The following is a 22,812-nucleotide window of genomic DNA, read 5'->3' as shown; positions in this document are numbered from 1 at the left end:
TCGTCAATCTGTGTCAGTCTGCTGGCAGGAGAACAGGAGACCATCAGTCCTTATATCTCTGATGGAGGACTAATATGAGCCATACAGAGTGAAGCTGAGCAAAGCTATTTTTAGGACACTTTGGTTCCGGTGACCATGGCTCTTAGATCAACTACAGCCCCTCAGAGCTTTTACTTTTGTTCAGCTTCCGGAGGTACAGGAGCTCACTGTTACCCTTCAGGGAGGTATTAAGCTGATGGATACTGCATTCCAATGAGAAACTGACACTTATTTCTGTTTATTTAATAAAACTAAGTAACAGAGCAGTTTCTGTATACTTTTCTGTTGGTAACCTGCCTATGCTTATTTTGTTTTTCTGTGTGACATTAATTATATATTTTCTGTTTCCTCTAGAGGCCTGTTGAATAATTCTTCTCGTTTAATCTTTTTTATTCATTCCCACCCTTTTCTCTTGCAAGTGGATTTCCTCTTACTGCTCATTTTATGTAAACAATTATATATGTGGTACAGGGCTTTTTTTGACATCAGGTGATAAAGTGTGCTAGACAAATATATATGCAAGTACGCATGTTATACGTGTACTATCCTATAGGTTCGCCCTTCACTTCACTTCCTCCTGAGTTTTACTGTCTGCCAACCAGTCCTCTGCCAAGGTCATCAGTGAAATTGGAAAGTGCACTTTGCAGAGTCAAACAGATGCAGGGTACAGATAGTGCATTGTTTATCTAATCTTGTATCAGCGCTGTAACGAAGTACAAACAAAGTCCTCACACAATCAGATGAGAGCTCAGAAGCTTTTTATACTGTCAAGGACTTGATATATCTGCCCTGGAAGTTGTTTACAGGGTTGCATTTTGGCATTTGCAGCAAGTGCTCACATTTGGAGTCGCTATTCTTACAAAATAGTTTAGATATGTCAACATACAGAACTTAAAACACATTTCTCCTTGAAATAAAGAGCCTCTCCTCTTCTCTTCTCTCCTGCCCTGTTCTCTCCGCTCTTCTTCTCTCCTCTCCTCTCCTTTCTCTTCCCTCAGCTCTCTCTGATTTCCCCCCTTGTTAAGCAAATGAGTGCTTCAGAAATTGACTGCGATTTCCTCCCGCTTGCAGAGGCCCCTGAGTGATTGTGTGCCAGTCCAGAAGCTGGAGCTGAGGCCCTGGTGCTCTGTGGGCTGAATAATGATGGCAGCACATTGACTGAGGTTTTAAATTAAGGGTACTTATCTTAATTGAACATCTGAAATAATGTTTTATTTACAACAAAGGGAAGGTGCTGGAGAAATGAAGCGGTTTGCTCTGCACGATTGCTGCCTGCCTCTCTTGCTCTCTCTTGCGCAGTGGTTGGTTAAGCTCCAGTTGCTGCAGTATACATTTCTGAAGAGCTATTCATGGCTTTGATCTGGTACTCCTGAGTGTGAAGGTCATTATATTATTATGACTGTGGTTCAAAGGTCCTGCCTTCTCATTACCTGCCATAGGTTTCACAATCTAAGGTTTTCTTCTGTTTGATATTTAAAAATTTCCATGCACAAACATTTCCTTTTATGTTTTTTCCTGTATGCTTATATTATATTATATTATATATATTATATATATATATTATATTATATTATAAGCAAACAACCTGATCAATATATGCATGTGTGCATGTCTGCACCACAAACAGAGAGTACAGTAGCTCTACTAAACGTGATTATAAGGATGAGTTTTTTCCCACAGCATTAATCAGTCATATTGTTACAGCAATTGCCATGATTGGCTCCCCATCAGAGTGATTATGCTAATTTCAGCCAATCAAATGTCACGTCCAGCCTCCAGGCACACCTTTCCTGCTCTCCCTGAGGCAACACGGCTGCCATGATTGAGATAGCTGATATTTGACTGAGCACTGGCATACCTTCTTCTGATCACTTCAGTGATTACATGAAATTACTAGTTCTGAGGAAGAATGGCTGAAGATAGCATTTAGCTAGCAGAAGTGAAAGAGAGGGTGGCTGGGAGAATTGATTGAGATTTTCAGCAATTATGCTTCATTCTTTGTGCAAAACATAGACCATATTGGATTTTTCTATCATGTCTCTCAGTAGGTATGGTGGTGCATTAGAACAAGTCTATTGATAACTTATGTAATTGCAATTTTATGGTGACATTGATGGTTTGTATGAAGTGATATGGGAGCCTATTTAAACTGTTACTTTGAAACCTTATGAGATTCTTTGTGAAAATGAGAATTGAGTGCAAGGACTGGCACTTGGCAGCCCAGAGCGATAATAAAAAAGGTCCTTAGGAGGCATAGAGGGGTGGAGGTGGTAGTAAGGGGCAACCATTGCTCCCTCTTACAAGGACTGATATGTCACTTTAGACTGCATCATAATAAATGTTTCCACAGTTTGTGTATAGTGTTGTAATACTGTTCAGCGTATTCATTGTCTGTAAATAGGACTTTTGTGTGTGTAAGGTGAGCGTGTGTGTTTTTGAATGCAAGTGTGCTGACTAATAGAGGGTGCATTTGTGTGAGTGTATGGCTCCTCTCCAGTCATGTGTGCCATCTGCTACCTCTGCAGGTGGTGCCACCCAGGGCTGATGTTGTTGATGCATCATCACACCCTGCTCCATCACCTGTCCCACGCTATTACCACACAACACACTGACTAATGAACCTATTGGATACAGCTTCTCTTGTGAGGCCCCCTGTGTAAGTTGTGCATGTGTGTGAATGAAAAGTATGTGAGTGTGTGCTCCATGGTTCATTTGACATTATTTATTGTTCATACCAAGAGAGGTTGTGACCCCTAAATGTCATAGGTGTTTCTTTAGAGGCAGTGTTCTTCTCTCTATGGTCTACCTTTGTCTAAATCAAACAGAACAATTAGAAGGGCTAGCCAATGTTCCCTTTTATCTTTAGAACTATATGAAGACTAATCTTCCCCAGGGAGCGATCATATATAATGGATGGCTTCCCTGTCACTACCATTTAGCCTTGAGAGCCCAAATCCCACATCTGACTTGAAGATCAATGGTCGACTCTGTCTGTGTGCTGTCAGTCAAAACGATGGCCTTCCTGCACTGGCGCTGCCCTATGAAGCGACAAGCTGCTTATCGGACCAGTTGGTCATTAGGGGGTTGTTAGGAGAGGAGTTAAACCACCCAGGGACTTCTGAGAGCCTCAACTTGGAGCAAAAATGGTCATATTCCTTTTTAATGTATTTCCTTATCCTCTCCTCTCCTCTCCTCTCCTCTCCTCTCCTCTCCTCTCCTCTCCTCTCCTCTCCTCTCCTCTCCTCTCCTCTCCTCTCCTCTCCTCTCCTCTCCTCTCCTCTCCTCTCCTCGTTTTATTACCCCATCACACATTGACAGTTCAGACAGAACCTTGCTCAAGGGCATCTTGACAGCAGTTGTTACAGGAGAATATTGTATTCTTCATTTTTCCACTCTCGGTCAGCTTTTTCAAGCTATTCTCACTGTTTGAACCAGTGACCGACTCGTATCATGACCTTAGCCATGCTTGCGCATGTCATTAAAAGCAGATGTGAAAAACTCTAAGGGGAAGTTGTGGCTTCAGTAAGATTTAAATTCCAACCTCAGGGCCATTCAGTAGACACTTATTGCTCTAGAGTGCTTAACACCAGGAAGTTAGTTCCAAACCACTTCTTCTAATTAACCTCAAATAAGTCCAGTGTTAATGTTGCAGAGATGCTCTCTTTTTTGTGGCTGCATGGGCAAAGGCAGTGGTTTATGTGTGTGGTATATGTGCCAGTCAGGCAGAAATGCAGTTTAATATTCTTCCTTTTTGTCTTGTCTGACTACCCTGTCTTGACTGTATGCCCTCTCCCCATGCTTCCTAAACAAATGATTTGATGTTGTCTTTTCAGGTAAAATATATCTTTTTAATTTATAAATGTTCTCTTCTTCTTTTAATGTAAGTTGTTCTAGGTTATACTCTCTAAATTACTACACAGTATTGTGACAGGTTTAAGCTAAATTGGAAGTGTTGTACCACTTTAAAAGCTCCACTGAATCATCAGTATCCTTTCAGCTCATGCCTCTGTCCTGAGGCAACTTCCTCTTGATCTTGGCTCACAGTAATATCCTCAAAACTAATTATTTGTGGAGTCCAAGGCTCAATAGGTTGATTGAGTGAACCTACATCCTAAAGGTAGAAATAACTATAGTAACAATAAAAATATCAGGAACAAGGTAGAGGGTACAAAGGTACTGATAAAGGACAAATGTTGTTTTTCTCTGTGTTGATTTATTTGTTTTCCATTTTATCCATCTACCCGCTGCGCTTTCAGCCGCTTTACATAATGTTGATTTCTACGGTCCGAATAGACTGCAATGATGAATGTCTCAAGGTTTTTATTTGCCTTTGATAAATAGCACACAATGGAGAAAGAAACATTTTATTGTTTTATTTTATTTTCTCCCTGTTTTTCTACAGTTTTTTCTCCTTTCTTCAAACTTTGGCGCTTTAAACCAGCAGACTGCTGTACAGTAACTTGTAGTCCTACATCTTCCACTACCTCTGTGTGCTATCTTCAGCACTTTCCAGCCTGGGACATTCCTGGCAGCCTTTGTGCTGGACCACTGCCTCACATCATTGGGACTTCCTACACCCCCTGTAATGTTAATTATCTTATCGAGCAGAGAAATCTCACAGTGATTAATGTATGATATATGCTTTACTAAGGGTGGAGGGTGAGGAGCAGAGCGAGCAATGGAGAAGTGGGAGGAAGGATATAATTATTACTGATAAGTATCGATCCCCCCATCTCTGCCCCTCTGTTTGCCCTCCCCGCCCTTCCCTGCCTATTGAGTTACAGGTCTGCAGTGCCTAAGTAATTTGTAATGGGCATTCACTGTGGCAGTGCAGAAATCCTATTTTGTGATGGCTAGCTAATGTGATCAGGACCATTTTAAGCTGTTTTTGGTGCTCTGAAATTACATCTGTTCTTCAGAGGGCTCTCTCTCTCTCTCTCTGTATCTCTCACTTTCCCTGTCTCTCTCTCTCCCTCCCTCTCTGACTGATGTGATTAGATGGGCAAACTGCACCGGCTGTTTGGGCTTCCTTCCTGTATGACACCCACCAGCTTGCACACTCACTCCAACTTTGAGATGGCCGTCTTGTCCCGAATGTTTCATAACCCATCTGCCACTTTATCCATCTTTCATCTCAGACCCAGTGAGTCACCTGGTTGAAGATTTTGCAATGCCCAGATAAAGTAAACATTAAAACCCTAAGATATCTTTCAGTGGCCTTCATTAGAGTGTACAGACACAGTTTTTATATATCATGAATAGTCATAGTCCTTATCAATGTATGTAGCTCTAGGTTTTTGTGACATTCAGACTTAAATCCTAACCTATTTACTGGTTCCATAGTTGTCTGTACAGCCTGCAGATGTTTAGAATGGTAATGATTCAGTTCACCAGTGGTTTCATAGCCAGAGGACTCTCCTCTGGAGGTAAAGAAAAAAAAAGGCCTTGCCAATGCTTAGACATTAAGGTCCCAACCTGGATAGTAAGGAAGCAGCCTCAGAAAAAGATTTTTACAACAAACATCCACTTACAGCTCACACTTTCCTCTGCCTGCGTCTGACTACAGCAGCCCAGCCCAGTGCCAGAGTGCTGTCAGAAAACTGTGCTGTCGTCAGGAAACATATTTATTTCCTTTCTGCCCGCCTGCCTGCCAATCCCCACGGAGCTGTTTAGTGTGAAGGCAGAGATTTGACAGAATGAAGGCAGAGAAAGAGAGAGAGAGAGACTGAGGGCTTTTGCACATTTATGTGTTAGAATCAAAGTGATTTGTGTGAAATGGGGAGTTGGTGTGTTAAAGATTGTGTGTTCATGTGCCTGAGTGTGTGTGTTATAGGGTGGCAGTGATAGTTGGCAGCAGGTCTGTGTCTTGCTGTGTGGTGGCTCTGGGGTGCGGCTCACACGAGGGGTGAGAGGAGGGAGGGATGGGAGGAGGAAAAGGAGGGGGGAGTGGGGGAGGGTGACAGCCGTACACTCGCCCTTGGGCTCCCTAGACGCTTCACCGCTGAGAAGGAGGGTGCAGTGTGTGTGCATGTGTGTGGGTGGGTGTATGTAAGAGAGACTGAGAAAGTGGGTGCGCACACACACACACACATATGTGTGTCTCTAAATGCTCAGATTCTGCTGATCCAGCAGCCTCCACTCAGCTCCCCCTTCTTTCCCGCCTCCCCCTTCCCTCTCCTCCGCTCCCCTGCTCTTTATGGCAGAGCACGCAGGTCACCTTCTCAGTTGCTGAATTTAATACTCAGCTGGAGAGAGGCAGGAAAAAGGGGACTAGAGGACTGACAGAGAAGTGAGCAGTGGAATTTTTCCTCTTTTTAGAGTGGATTATTGAGATCATTTCAGAGACAGATTGTAAGGACCTGCATGCAGCAGAACATGTGAGCATCTGTCTGAGTGGATAACTGTCCCGCGGTACAAATACACACACAGGAACACACAGAGACACATGGTGCGCTGAGGCTCTGGTGGTTGATTAGCAGGAGGGTCACCTTTCTCCAGCTGTGAGTGTGGTTCATTTAGATGAGAGTGATAAAACAGGGAACACACTGTAGCTGGAGGCGCACAGCAGATAGCAGCGGTGGCCACCACACAGGGAACACATCACTAGCTGCTCCTCACAACTCACTTTCTAGGCAGCCTGCACTTTCTCATTGTCCTCTGCTGTATGGAAAACTGATTTACTACAAGATCCTTTTGTCATTAGAGATGATAAGCCATCCGTTTTGGGCTGTGAAATCTTTTCATGCATGCAAAAGATGGCCATCATACACCACAAGCAAACCTGGTGTCAGTTACTGTAGCAAACAATGTGAACTGTCAAGTCAGGTCAGCAGTGCTTATTCTCTGAACTTAAAAAGACTTTTATTTTTACATGGAGAAGGTGTTGAGGTGTTAAGTAACTGCTTTGCTTAACTAAGCCCACTTTCTGGCTGTTGACTGTAAAATGTCTATGTGTTGTATGTAATGTTGTGATGCTATGGACCTGTGAGTTGTGGAGCATGTTCTTAATGGAATTACCCCACAGACTAGAATGCATGCACACAATAACACCACATTTTCTTGAATTAACAACATCCTTTACTATACTTTACTATACTATACTAAGAAAATATAGTTCAAAACAAAGCAAAATGCCTCTAAAATGACTTATCTCAGTATTTTTCCATATTTGCTCTTTAGTGTCTTTAGTGACAGTGCTTTTGTTGCTAAATTAATTTTACTTACACATGTTTTTGTACACCTTTGTTTATAAGTTAGTTAACAGGACAACTAAACTGTGTTAACACTGACGAAAATTACATGGTTTCCTTATTTAAAAGACTTAAAAGAAAAAAAAAACCTCCATGTAAATCTAATCACTTAAGAAAGGTCCACAGAGAAAACAAAGGTAAAGGCCTTGGAGTAAGATATTGTGCCATTGTGTGTATCTGCACTGATGAAAATTCAAGTGGATAGAGTGACAGAGCTTAGTTTCCCAGCTCCTGAGGACTCCTGCCACATGGGGGCATGCCTTGTCTAAAGTGTACCCTGCCTACTCACTACTGTATCAGTGTAAAGATTGTTAGGAGTGTGTGTATGTGTGTGTGTTTCTGGTTCAGGATGAAGCCTTTGTCTTCACCTGGCTGGCAGAATACCTCCTGTTCAATCTCAGGTCTGTCAAACTCACTTACCTTCCACCACTAACAACAGATGTCTGGCTAGCACAACTTGCACCTTAGGTTGTTGTTTGTGCCCTTAGGTATCTCACACACACATACACAGAGCTGGTTCTGTTAGCCGTCTGTCAGTCAACATCAGTAGCTAGTGCCTTTATTACAGAAGGCAATAAGTCAGTGTAGGGGTGTGAACGGATGAAGATTTTGATGGAGTCAAAGACAGAGGACAAAACAACCCTCAGAAGGAAACAGAGGTGGAAAGACCGGATGTTTAGCCTTGTTTGTTTCAATGTACTACATGAATGACAGAGGGAATCCTCAATTATGAGAGTGATATACAAGCTTACAGATGGCACAGTGGGAAAGCATCACCAAAAGGTGCATAGCCATGACATCATTTCCATAGGATTGACAATTTAATTCCTGATCCTATATGGTGTTAATGTATTTAGTCATTTATTCATTAAGAGTCAATATATTTCTAGTAGAAGTTACAAGAGTCTGTCAGTCTATGTTGCTATGGTTTTTATGGGGTGATGTTATTTTAAGAGTAGGTGTGGATTCTGTCAGAAGACAGTGCTGTCCAGCTCCTCATGTTTGTGACCTACTTTTAGGTGTATGCTGGTTTGATGGTGCCAGGCTCCTGCTGAGGAAACTATGGTGGTCTGCCCTCACTGCTATTACCCATTGAGCAAGGGTGTTATATGCTGCATGTCTGTCTTTTGCTCTCCATAGTATGCTTCATTTTTGCATCTGCTGTTGTGCTGTTTCTGCACTACAGATAGGAATACAGCTGGTTCTTTAGAGAACAGGACATTTATCCTTTTTGGCTTTTGTGGTGTGTCTTATTATTTCTGCTGTCAGTAATATGAGCCTTTGTTTAGCAGTCTCCTGGCTCATAGTTATTCACATTCATTGTTGTTTCCTCAACAGTCAGGACCTATCCTTGATCCCTTCACCAGTCTGCCAAATACTGTCTTTCATCTTTGTTTTATTAACTTGGAGTCTTAAGCAAAATGCCAAATGGCTGTGTATGATGGGCATCAAGTCACCTGAGCTCACACAAGCAGCTCAAAGATACTCCTCGCTGTTCTGCTGTAAGATAAATAGGTCTTCATATGTGTTGCCAGAAACACAGACCCTCATCTTCTTTACTATAGTATAATTAGTGCACTATGATGCTCATTGTCAAGGCATTATCACAGTTAGTTTGTACAAACATGGTTCTGTAAGACGGGATTTATAATTTGATTCATGATTGAGCTGATTGTGGAGTGTCAAACTTAACTTGACCACCCTAGAAACTCCAGTTTGGCGCCCATGTGGTTTAAGTTTTGTTTTGACATGGTTAGACTAATTTATTAATCTCTTTTGTGTCATGTTCTGGTATTAGGATTTCTAAACTGTTACATTAATAAACTCTTGTAATATGGATATCACATTTTTTCTGTGATACTAGGCTATGTAAAAATAGTTCACGCTCACACTATTGAAGATATTTCACTTAATGTGGAGAGACTTAGGAGCACGCTCCTGTTAAAGAGTAAAAAACAGAGAGCATATTGCTGTTTTTGCCAAATAACCTCTGGCTAATATCTCTGGCTGAAGACCAAAACACACACACACATACACACACACACATACACATACACTACACACGCACATTCTCTGACTCCCCCGCACACACATCATTACAGTAGTGTAGAATGAGTAGTAAAACATCAATAGCTCCCCCTGTGGCAGCTTGAAAGCTGCTGCCGCTTGACTCTGTCCTCCATGCTTGGAGCTACAGCACAGTGCAGTGGGAGCTGCTGTGTACTTGTCTCTTAACTAATGAAATTGTAACAGGCCCAACAATCATATCTACAATAATGAAGCACCTCACTGTCGTGACTGTGATGTGAATGACACACCACTGATTCACCCAGGCTCTCTGCTTATGATTTCAGCTTGGCTTCTTCTGAGAGAGTGCACAGCGACCACACTGTCAGACATTACCTGTGTTTTTCCACCTGACTGTTTGATTCATGAGCCTGGGTGCTGATGTTTTTTATTTCCCACCATTTCACTAATTATTTTAACATTATTTTCAGACAGAATCGAATAAGTCAAATGAATAAAATAAAATAAAAAAGCACTGTATTTTATGGCTATCCACACCAACAACAAAATGTATTGGCTTAGTTTGTTCTTGGTGTTCTTTACTATCTTTCCCCCTTCCCCCCTCCTTTGTGACTGCTCTGACTATTGCTGCTGAGTCCTTTACTTGACACAGTCCTCTCCAAATGGTTTGTGTATTGTGATATTTTTTCAAGCATAACATAAGATAATGGATTAGATGAAATGCAATAATGCATACAACTTCTTTAAAAGAAATTTTAAAGGACATTTTAAGAGACATTGTTTATAGACAGGAAGTGAAGGGGAGGTGATAATAAATGTGAGCCATGTGAGGGGCTGGTATTGGATCATGGAATATTGCTAAAGAGACGGCGACACATATATCACGGTCATTTCCTTTTAAACAAATAAAGTCTGTGTGCTAACATGTCCTTTAACCTCAGCCACTAAAATCGTTCATTTTACTTCAGTGAGTGCTGCTGTCCATTTTGCTGCAGCTTCATGGACTGAACCAGTGATACTGCAGCGATTGGACGCACATACAAGCCCCCACAATAAATACAGCAGCAGCAGCAAATACAGGCATGGCTACACATACATGCATACATTCTGTGGATGCACACACACACACACAGCTTGTTCTGTCGCCAGGCTTATCAAGACTTTTATTATGCCTCACAATACTGGGTAATTAGGTGTCCTCTGCTCTGGCTGCCTCTCTCACTAACGGTAGAGAAATAGACCTGTCACTATTTGGGCACTCGAAGATTCAACAAATGCTAAGCAGTAATGGCTTGCTTTGTATCCTGTAATGCATTGCATTGACAGAGGGGACACTTAAAAAAGGAGTCCACATTCTCCTCCTCTTTCTCCCTTTCATTTGACTTCTACCTCCGGTCTGCTGGGTAAAACTTGGGAAACAGATTCAGGATAGTGGATGATACTAGTCAATGAGCTTTTGTCTTCATGGAACTGTTATTTTGTTGTTGAAAGACAGTATAATCATTTTCAGTTCTACAACAGATGAATCCCTTGAAATGTAGGATTTACTGAGCATCACACATTTTTTTCTTTTTTTCTGTCTGAACACATAATAGCTTGTCCTAGGCGGTGTCTACTGTAGGTCACTTTGTGCAAGGAGAGAATACGAGGAGATGGAGGACGGACGAAAAGATGAGAGGAGACACCACAAGAGAAATGAGGAAAGACAAGGACATAAAAAGGGAGAGAATATATGAGATGAGAACAGAGGAGAAGGCAGACAGGAGAGGAGAGTTTGTGGCCTGTGGTTAATCCCTGTTTTACTGATCTGGCAGTTACATGGCAGCTGAGACCAGCATACTGCCAGGTCCAAGCCTCCAGTCTCCTCTTCTTACCCTCAATCTTCATCTAAAACAATTATTCATTCTACTCATTCAGTCTTGACCTGCTTATTCCAGTTCAGGGACACTGGGATAGCTGGACTGGTGCCTGTCCCAACATAAATTGGACGGAAGGCAGACCAGTCCTTCACATGGCCAACAAACAGCTTTTTGCACCAGTGCTTTTCTTGTCCTGTGATTAAGCTGCTGAAATAACTCTCCATGTAATATGCTCTCATTAACATTAATAGCAGTCAAGGACAGTGCATAGACATCAGGGGTAAAATGTATGTGAATCTATCAGGAGAGAACAGAGGATTTGCAGTTAAGTAGCTGGGCCGTGAATGGACTGGCTATGACTTGCATCAGGGATCTCATTCCACAGACAGCATACTGCATGATAGCATGGGGTCATACTGAACTGTCATGGACCAATGATCTATTTCTCTACCTGTCAACCCCTGAGAGACTGAGACAAGAGAGAGTAGCCTTTCCCTCACCTCTCCCTCTCTCTGTCCACCCCACTCTTTTCGTCTCTCTCTTTCCCTGCATCTCCAAGCTCCTTCGCACTGAATGCTGTGACAGGAGGCAAACTGCTGTCTTCAGCAAAGATATTCCTGAAAAAAAAACAGTTAAGTTCAGTTCAGATTCAGTGAAACAACAGTGTGTGTGTGTCACTTTGTTTTACGAAGACCAACGTAACATAAACATAAATAAAATTGTATGTAATAATTTCAGTAAACATGCTGTGGCAGCAAAACCTTCAAATTTAATGACTAAATATGTAATTTGTAACTGCCATCCTGAATGATGAGCATTATTTGTGGTGGCCTCTTGCAGGATGATATAATTTGTCAGTGTCCTCCCAAACTGTTCCCAAAAGGAGGAAATTATTTTTTTTTTTTTTGGTTTTGTTAAAATCATTTTGAGTGATGCAGCAGGGTGACATTTTGTATCTCATTTTCCAGATTTTAATATTACCAGTTCTTTAACCTGTATGCAGCACTTTCCAGTAAATAGTCGTTCAAAGGCTTCCATCCGCTGAGTTTAGTTCCTTCGGAGCGAGGGAGGGCAGTCCAAATGCACCAAGGCCTCTACCTGCTGGATAAATAGGGCTGTTCTGTAGTAGATAATGGCTGAGTCACATATTATATTTATCCAACTCAATAAAGCAGGAGCAGGCAGGCAGATTACTCTGCCCTGAGTCAAGGAGATAATGATATCTGGCTGCTAGCTGGCCCAGAACAGGCTCCAGACAGACCAACAAGCAGGGAGACAGACAGAAAGTGCTGGTAAAGGAGTTGTAGGTGGATGCTGTTAGCATGAGACTTCTGTGGCCTTCATAAGCCTCACACTGCTTGTGTCAGCCTTCTGCTGTTCCACAAATGTCACCTTTCCTCTTTACCTGCACCTATACTTTGCTCTGCTTCCACATCACCTGCATGATGAGACTGTACATGTACAGCACACAATGTCTATGTAGCAGAATCTGTTTGATCTAACGCAAATGACAAGGACAACCAAAAAACACACACACTTGAGAGGTAATACATCAATATTGTGTTGTTTTTATGTATATTGTGTATAACATATTTCAAGTTTGAGTAGTTTTGCAGGAGGGCCGATGTAGATCTAGTCTTACTGAAGTTGTGTTAACAACAACTCCCCTGTTGTTGATCACCTGAAGATGCTTCATGGATACATAGAACTGTAAACAATGTCTCATTATTTGTCTTATATTTTTCAACACATAATAATCACCAGTGCTCTACTCTTTATTACTTTGATATTTTTTGGTGAGTAAAAGCTCAAAAGCAACAAAGCAGCACAAATACCCTCCGAGGTACAAGCTCAGTGAAGACAGCTCACTCAGCCAGAGAGAGAGAGAGAGAGAGAGAGAGAGAGAGAGAGAGAGAGAGAGAGAGACTCTTGAAGCTCACTTTGTTTCACTTTGTCTCCTGCACGCCTCTCCTTGGTCATAAAGCTCTCCATTTACCCAACTCGGTCCCAGAGTCCATTCCAATTTCTACCTCTTTGAACGTGACAAGTGATAAGGATGGATTATCGTGAGAGCCGAGAATTCCACAGGATAATCCTTCACAGACAAAACACTGCGACATCTCAGCTTCTTTCCTTTTTTTGTAAAGACTCTCAAAGTGCCATGGTTTGTTGTGGCACAGCTGTTTGACTTTCTAAATTTGTTTTAATCAAGGCTTTATAGAGACATGATTTGAGTATCTTGGGTTCAGAGGCAGCAGTTTCTCTGCTCTCTGTCTGAAGTCTCGGCCCCTTTTATCAGCTCTCTGTGATTGCCATAAAAATGTCTGTGTGATTACACAAGCCCTGATTGGGATGCTGCAGCTCAGTAAAAGTGTCTTTGCAGAACAATGGAGCAGGACTATTTACTTGGCTTTAAACAAGTGTTATCACTGACCATTCCTGTTACTTGTTCTATCCCCAGGACTAAATAGCCAAGTGACTATTGTGTGTTTGTGAGGAAATCCGAGTGGGAGCAAAACAGAAAGAGGCCTCAGTTCATGAACAATTGTTCTGTAACAAGCTGGTCCAAATAGTAATTTATATTATTTTCTGGTATAAAACTGCCCCAACAAAGAATAGTCAGTACTATATGGATTGGTTTGACGCAGTTTGTAATTTGGCCCTGTAGCTGTGGCACTTTTAATGCCAGAAAAACAGGAGGGTTTATGTGGCATAGGCAAACAGCAAGTACTTTTGTGTTGCGTAATTGTATTTTATAGGCTGTCTCTACATTCTTTCTTGCTAAATGCTTCTTTCTTCTCTCCTGAAATATAAATATGAACTGTGTTAAACTCCATAACGACATTTGCAGAATGGGATTGTTACTGCTGTGAGAGTAGTAAATGAATGTTGCTGTAGTAATGAGAAAGCCTCCCCGCCTTGCCTCTCTCTCTCTGTTGGTGATAAACCAAGGTAAGGAGGGGGAGGACAGGGGAGCAGGAGTGCAGCAATATGTGGTAATGTAATGTTATTTTCATGTTTGGTTGTGGTGTTTTGTGTATAATTGAAGCCATGGTGTTTCTGCTTTTGAGTCGATTGCTGTGAAATCTTCATTTTCTAGATGGGTTGTTTTCTGTGGACATACAGATACAACAGTCAAAGGTTACTGATGGTATTGTTTTGCTCCTTTTGCCTAAAGACTTCCATTCATTGTGGAGAAAAGTATTTTATTTTATAGTGCGAGTTTAAAATGATTGGTGGGGGTAACTTATTTTAAGGACATTGTGGTTTAAAGTATTTGAAGCCTTACAGTAAATCTCCAGCTAATCCTTAAATGTTACATTACAAAAGAATGAACTTCAGTTGAAGGGCATTCTTTTAGTTTGGAGTTATTTCACAGTTTAGTTTTCAAAACTTTCGACTGTTTGCTGTGTTTGACGAATCGCTGACCGCAGAACTAAATGAGGTTTCAGTTGAATAGAAAGCAAATTGAAAGTTGAAAATGCGCCTGTGTTTTTCCAGCTCTTAACTATTTCAGTTTCAAATTAACAGGATTCAACATGGTAGGTCTCAGAGAGTAAAGTTTAGTAGCGTAAGGAGATGGGTAATGTAAAAATGTAAATTCTTTCAAGATTTGCAGAATAGGAGGGGTAAAAGATTATATATCTGATGTTTTTATTTCAATCACTGTATAATAAAAGTGGTTTTAATTTCATAGATGTGATATTATGTAGATAGTGGAGCCATTTGTGCTGTCTAGAACAAGAAGTACAGGAGCCACCTTAACCATTTGGAGGACTGGCTGCTGCTTCCTGATTCAGTGCAGCAAGCTCACTGCTTCTTAGAAGACTCTCCCGGTTTCTCTCTGTGGATTTCCCAGTGTCTCTCAGTGGTCTTCTCCTTAATTTAATTTCAGATGCATTCCTCCCCTGAGAAGCCTTCTGAACCAACCTCCCTCACAATGTATTTTAACTGGAGGGAAAGTAGGATATGAAAAATCAAGGCAGCCTGAGATGCCACCCACTAGAAGTATTTTTTTCAAGTCGGCAGTCCTGGCTCTGGCTAACAGACCCAATACACTACCTCACTGCGTCACTATCACTGGATCGTTCGCTTCCTGTGTTTCTTTTCGGTCTGTTTCTTAGTTCAGAGCAGATGGTTATTTGGTCTGTGCCTACTCCTACCACTCTTTCAAACCCATCTTGCCCTCCTTCAGTGTTTGTGCTAAGTGGAGACCTTGTACCCTCCCACCAGTTCATCTGCTTCACTGCTGTCCCTCTGGACTCCTTTTAAAGGTGCTTTCATTTAATCATTTCTTTAAAAAAAGATTTTTTTTTCTGGGGCAGTACGAGGTCACAGATCACATCAGAGCTGCTTTCCGACTCAGTGACCATTTAATCAAGCCGAGGTCCATTTCGCAGCCGCTCTTTTCAGACCACCTTTTCTTCCTGGGGCTCAGGGGTGAAGTCTGTGGCCTCGGTTGTCCGAATCCCATTCCTACCAAAGCTTTAGAGGGGACTGGGTGACTTACGCCAATTCCCAAGGATTTAGAGCTTGACTGAGTGTCCCGTATAGACCCGTAGTCTCACCTGAAATACTTCTACTCCCCCGCCGACACAAGCAGACACAGCTCTACACATCAAAAAGTGCTTTGATGGTGTACAGTGGTGTGAAAACACAATATTCTTTACATTTCAAGCAACATGTTTTTTTTTTGCTTGTTTTTTTTTAAATAGCATGACTGTTTCTTGTTCCTGAAGATAGGTGACTTGGATTGATGTGATGCTTGAGAATGAACCATGGGCCAGTCAGATACCTTTTGGTGAGAAATATAATAGACAATAGGCTAGCTGAGGAATCTAACGCACCTAAAACTCAAATCAGAACCCCCCTCTTTCTTCTCTTTACTCCTTACACACATGCGCTTCAGTCCTGGCGTTTCCCGACCCTCACCTGTTGGAACTATGATATGTGATTCAAGCAGATCAGACACACATTGCACTTTATTCTGCCTGAACCCTGAAGTCTATCTGATGTCTGAATGAGTAGGTAGAACAGGGAAAAGATGAGAAAATTCAAACTGAAGAAGTGATGATAGAGTACCGATGATAAGGTGAAATGATTCAGGGTACTACTTCAGATTAATTCCAGCCTAGCTTTGCAAAAGTCAGCCTGAGCTGAGGACTAATGAGCCAACATGAGCAAAAGCATGCATGGCATTTGTTTTTCTAGTACTCATTGACTGGAGTAAAGAATTTGCATATGGTAATTTATAAAATATGCAATTTAGTTGTAATAAACAATAGCTTTAATCTGAGTTTGCAGTTTATATTTTTGCCCTCACAAAGCTCTGAGATTTGACTCAGGGAAACAGCAGTGAGTTGAAGTCAAACCATCCAGCAAACTATTTAGATGATGACTTGACATTCTTGGTTTTGCAACTGAATGGCCTATTTCTTGTCCTGGCTTATTCCATTCCCAATTTAGATGGATAATGTAGAAGATGTGACATTTCCCAAACAACAAGTTGACAAGTCCTTTTTTCAAATTAGAAATCAGAAACAAAAGTCAGTGACAGTCTTGTAAACACACACATCTGTCTGTATAGCTGTATTGTTAAGATGACTATTTTAATTGGTGCTATTTTGATAACATAATGGAAAATGTGTTTACTGTAACAATTACACAGAAAATGGGCAACATTTGAGTGTGCAGTATTACTTTGCAGAATGTATACCTTGAAATCATGTTAATCTGCCAAATAGCTAATTATTGAATACAGTGATTAAATATGTATTCAAATTTCAAAAAGACCTACAAACAGTTTAAAGTAATTGTTGTTCTGATAGCATTAGCGCTTTTACTAAGAACAGAACATATACATTACGTTTCATTAATGTTGTTTGCCTCTCTTGTTTCATAATCCTCTGTAAGACATTTGTGTGCTGCATGTTAAAATGCATTTTCTATTACAATTGAGCAGTACAGTGTCATACTGGATCAAGCTGTTTACAGACAAGAAGTAGGTCTTTAGAAACACACCAGGTCTCCTCTTAGGATGGCCACATAATTATTTCTGTCTTGCAAAACACTAATAGGTCCACAATGGAGAGTAAGTAAGTCATCACAATGAGTGAGTGTGCAGTTTCATCTCGTTGACGCAGTGTTCTTACCTGGTCTGATACAACAAACCCTCAGTAACATTATGTGCTTCCATTTCCTAAGGTCTCTTGTTATTAAATGAATTACATGTATGCTTGTATTTGTAGCATACATGGGAAATGCAAGCACAAAGTAATTCTAGCATCAGGTTCACATTGAAAATAGCTGGAAAACATGATGATTTCTGGTTTTACATCACAGAGTATTTACCAGACATTATCTTTCATGTAGTGTTCGAGCCTGTTGGTTTTCAGCCAATCTGTTTTCCTCACTGTGAGTGTGTGAATCAATTCATCAGCCGCCTTTGTCTTTGAGATTGGCTTGGTTTGTCAGGGCCACAAGCCTCCTGTTTGTCATTCGGCTGTCATAATTGTCACTTCCTGTTAATTTCTGTCACCTGGTATGAACTGAATTCAGCCAAACTAAACTGAACTGAAATACTGACCCTAACTGTTGACTTTGTTGCCAAGTTACCCTCTTATGCCGAGTTCTTACGCCTGTTTTTAGAAGTAGACTTTGTTAAACGGTTCCCCATCCCTCAAGACTTTATTGTAACTATTGATTCAGGTCAGCTTTGTCCTAAAAATGTCTTAACCAGTGTTTAAACTCCTGGTGCCAGCTCTGTGATGTTCTCATTCTTCAATTTGTCTTTGCCTCCATCTATATTGTGTTACTATATCTGCTGAAAATTCCTCAGTGTATACCGCAGTCATAGCCCCAATGCTGAGCTCTGTTAATTAACTGAAGATTCACCAGTTAATTTTTCAAGTCTTGGTTTCTGAGTATGCGGTATGCTTTATTATTTTGATATGTGTTAGTCTATCTTCCATGTGTGCTGGTGGTGCTTTATTGATCTGTTTTGCTGCCAATCGATGATGGGTGTGGTGTTCTCCATGCTTATCAGACTGTAATCACTCAACTGAAGAAAAACTATCACTTTTTGTTACGCGTGATGATCCAAAAGTTACACCACACATTAATTCCATCATCCATTCAATGGATGCTGGACACATTTTGTCTTTCTGTTTCTTTTTTCCCTTTTTTCTTCATGTTCTGGAGTGATGATGCATTTCCTTGTAGAAATAACCACAGCACTGTTCCCCCTGAACCATTAGGAGGCTCAGGCCATTGTTCATCCTCCGACACTGAGCCATCTTCCTGTTACTTCTCCTTTCCTTATCTTTTCTTTGTGCTCGTCCATGGTGTAGTGAAGCAGCAGATGCAGCAGTATTGTTGGTTTTGAAGCTTTTTCATCATTTGCAGACAAAGAAACAGAGGAGCTTGTTTTCCAAACAGACGGAAAGTGCAGCAGCTAAAATGAAATGCAGTGCCATGTTTTAACTGCCTCTCTTGGAGGGAGGTATGTAAGTATGTGGAGTTGTGTGTGTGCGCGTATGTGTGCATCTGCGCATGCTGATGAGCTTGTGGCAGAGAAGATTGCTTTTTTACAGCCTTTCAATCACAAAGAGCTAACCCAAAGGTTCACGCAAGCAAATCTGTGGTAGAACATTTTTGGACTCGTAGTCATTAAGACGAGAGGCTAGAGAAGGCCAGAAAAACAGATCTCCCAATACTACACCTTCACAAAACAAGGCCTAAGTGATGAAGGCTGGAAAGAGGTCAGACAACAAATGTAAATACAGACTAATGGCCTTCACTTCCTGTCCTGGCAATGATCATGCCAGCTTTTAGATTTTGTAAAAATGTAGATGTGAACTTGTGAATCTATTAGTTCTCTGTAGCCTCTCACTGCTAGCTTCACTTCCTGCCCTCTCCTTGGTTCTGGTCTGCTTTGTTACCACCTGCCCTATTGAAGCTTTACTAACTCTTTTAGATGGTTTTAATTCACGTGTGTTAGGCATTAATGCTGAACTGTAGAGTGGACATGGTGCTTCTTTTCAATAAGGTAAAAGCAAAAAGACAAATAGTACAGGGGAGGAGGAAGAGGAGGAAGGAAAAAAAAACATGCCGCCAAACACTAAGATGGAAGAAATACAAAACATAACCCCCTGCAGCACATGAGTCATGCAAAGTAAATACTGTGTGGGTAGAAAAATGAAGCTTTGCAATCACCCCTGACAATAATACTTTTAATAACACATTAGCACAAAAATGGTAAGTACAAAACAATTAATAAACCTGTTGGTGTTAAATTGCAGCTCTTGCTGTCTTTTTCTAAAGACGGTGATGCTTGCGGATTATCAGCAGTAGAAGTAGTCTTAGTAGTTAAATATAGCTCCCTCTTTTGGACAATCTGCAGCCTGCGTGTTTATTTTAAAAAGAGGCATTGCATCTAAATCAGGATATAATTCTGGCGTCTTGTACTCATGGTTGTCTTCCAATAGTAGAGGAGAAAGCAGCAGGGCGTGTGTGAGCAGTTGCATTTGACATTTTTCTGGAGGATGTGATATTTACAAGATTTGCACTGAATCTCAGCCCTCTGTGCTCATACATCACGGCTGTAGGGTTAGCGCCCTTGTGGACCCACCTCTACATTCTCAACACTGACCTGTGACATCACTTCCTGCTGATACAGCACTGCTGTCAGTAAAGAACCACATTGTCTTTCAACCTCGATTCTCTCCCAGTTATGTAGCTGCTGTGAAAACAGAAATGCACACACACACACAGCCTCTGACCTCAGTTTTGTTCCGTGTTTTCAGCAAGCCTTCAAATTAGTCTGAATTTGTTATATCAGAGAGTGTCAGAGTGAAGGCCTGTGGCAGCAGTGCAGAGAGAAGAGAAGAGACTGAGAATTTGGGCTGCCAGTAGTACTGGACTCTCATTAACCTCCCTACCTCCTCTCTCTTCGCCAAGTCTCCTTCATCAGCTCATCCAGGCCTGAAGTGACACATGGGCCTCTAGAGTGTCAGTAGCGATAAAGATGCCGCCACTTCAGTGTTTTAATTGGAACTTCTGCTGTTGATGTGTGAACAGCTGTAGGACGGAGAAGGGCAGATCTATCATCCTTGCCCTCCACAGACCGCCGGAGGTCAAATGGCAGCAGTTACCGTGGCAGGAAAACCCCCAAAGCTCCTGCTTATTTATGATTGTATTGCTCCGCTCCTCCCTCTGCCCCGTCCTGCTCTCACATCTACATATTCACATCTACTTGTGAAATGACTAAGAAAAAAGAGAACACATCTGGAGGAGTATGGGGTTCTGATGGCCAAGCAAAATGACCAGCAAAGAAGTATTTATAGACTCAGTGCTAGGTTCACTGTGTAGTTTAAGCAGACACACACACACTTGTGTGAATCCTCTGTTCTCCCTGCAGACATGAATCCATTATTCATTTCAACATGACTCAGTTTTTGCCCTGTGGCTCCTGGCAATAGTGTGGTATCTGACCAAGGGGGGTGCTTTTTCTAATTAATGCAGATTGTGCATGAAAACAAAAATAACATATTTACTCTGATGTCTGATATAACAGGTGTGAAACTGCTCGTGGCAGAATGGAGTTTTTGACCTGCACACTCAGAACTCTAGCTTGTTTTCAGGGGACAGATCTGCTATTCTCACTCCTTTCTATTTGTGTAGTCGAGTTTCTTATGTTTTGTTTGTATGTAAGTTTTACTATAAAGGTTAAATCCAAATATGTAAGTATACAAAATGTTCTGAGACCTGAAGCTGTGTACTCTGCTTTTCAGGATCTGATGTCAAATCAGATTTGTCATTCAGCATGAGTAAACACCTGAAACTGCTAAGAAGGCTAAAAAAAAAGCTCAGCATCACACTGTGTTGTCTAAACTCTCCTCGGGCTGTTCTCTAGATTTGATCCAAGTTTAATGAACCCCTGAAATGTGTTCTTTTTACCAACTATGTACTGTCTTTATGTTAGGACAGGGATTGACATAGGTACATACATATATGCATACACATGGAGACACACACACACACACACACACACACACACAGACACACTCACAGGTATCATTACTATACTCACCCCAAGATCGAGGTGGGGCCACATTTTCTAATTCAAATATTTGATAAGGTGAGACGCAGTCCTGCTTTGCATGCTATTAGATGGCAATCTAAATAACATTTACATGTAATTTACGTTTATTACCTTTTTTTGAAGAGTGGTGTCAGCACTGTGTGCATATTAAAGCTCATATTTATTCTACTAGCCAGCATGGTTCCTTTGCAGAATTTGCAAATGAATGCAAATATGGGTTTCCTCCCCAGACAGCGTTTGAAAGGTAGTGGTTATAGGAAATGGTTATAAAATTTGCAGACAGTAGTCATTTGTGGGAATGATGTCTTAGTTGATTTGAGTGTTTGGTCAAGGAAATATTGCTGAAGTAAGTGTTTATTCTTTGCCCCTAATTTGGCAGCAGGATGGCTTTGTTTTTTTGTTTATTTTTTTCATTTGAAAAAAAAAAAAAAACACGCACACACATGATCTGTAGCATTCTAAACAGGGAACAGAGCTGCTCAGCATGCTCTGTTTGTCTGACGTCTCTTTGCAGCAAAGAGTTTTTCAATACAACTTTATTTAGGGCCTTAGCCTTGGAAAATACCGTCAATTAGTGCAAGCAAGAATAATAATGAAACCGTTTAATTGCATTAACATAATGTCTTTGAACGATCATTACCAAAAAATGGTTGCGATAATAAAGCAATTACTATTTTCAGACAGCAATTAGCCTGGCACCTTTCTCCAATGCTATAATTACTAACAGCAAGAGAAATGTGGATGGCTGTGTGTGTTGCAAGTTTGTGAAGGAGCTGGAAGCAATGGAGACGATGGAGATGAAGATGGGCAAGATAGGCTGTCAAAGATCCGGCGCATCACCCTGAATACGCTATTCCCCTCTGACACATCCACAATAACCCTCGAGAGGAGCGATTGCTTCCCTCTGTCCACACACAAATTTCAATGTTGTTTTGCACACTTCTCTCCATTATGAAAGATTTTTTTTAGTAACGGAAGAGATGTTGAAATAAAAGGGAGCGAGATGGAAGGAGCGAGGCGGGCGTGGATGGAGGAAGGGAGGGAAGAATGAGAAAGAGAGATTGGTTTTCATGCCTGGTAGTCAGCGAGCCTGTAAATCTCCCAGGAGCGTAGTGGAAGACAGCAGAAGGTTGATAGTCATCCATCACTCCTGACAACCTCACTGCTGTGGAAGGGCCTGACAGCACACCCTGCCTGAGTAAGAGAGAGGGGAGGGGCCGAAAGAGGGGGGGGGGGCACAAGAAGAAAGATAAATAGAATGAGATGCTGCCTGCAGAATGAGCAAATTAACTCTTCCGTGTTTAAAGCAGAAGGCGAAGGGGAAAAAGAAGGTGAGAAGATAAATGTGCGGAGGGAAGGAAAGGGAGGGAAGAGGAGAAGTGCAGCAGTTGGCTTTTACAGCCGCTCTGTTCATCCCTCACTGAGTGCCTGTGGCAGCGGCGGTGACGCTGGAGTGCCGTGTGGAGGTGGACAGGCTGGAACTAGCTCTGTCTTAGTCGCAGCAGTAGAGCAAGAACATGTGGTTCATTTGAAA

The 22,812-nt window shown here is 41.5% G+C and overlaps 1 protein-coding gene across 1 annotated transcript in view; it reads left to right on the top strand.

The window, feature by feature from the left end:
* The window catches only part of agbl4 (AGBL carboxypeptidase 4), a 211,315-nt gene that overhangs the window by 49,755 nt on the left and 138,748 nt on the right, over window positions 1–22,812 (top strand). The window lies entirely within an intron of this gene.

This window comes from Parambassis ranga, chromosome 4 (assembly GCF_900634625.1).
Source record: "Parambassis ranga chromosome 4, fParRan2.1, whole genome shotgun sequence".
Lineage (NCBI taxonomy): Eukaryota > Metazoa > Chordata > Actinopteri > Ambassidae > Parambassis > Parambassis ranga.
Note: the sequence above shows the minus strand (reverse complement) of the source record. Positions and strands in the feature narration are given on the sequence as shown.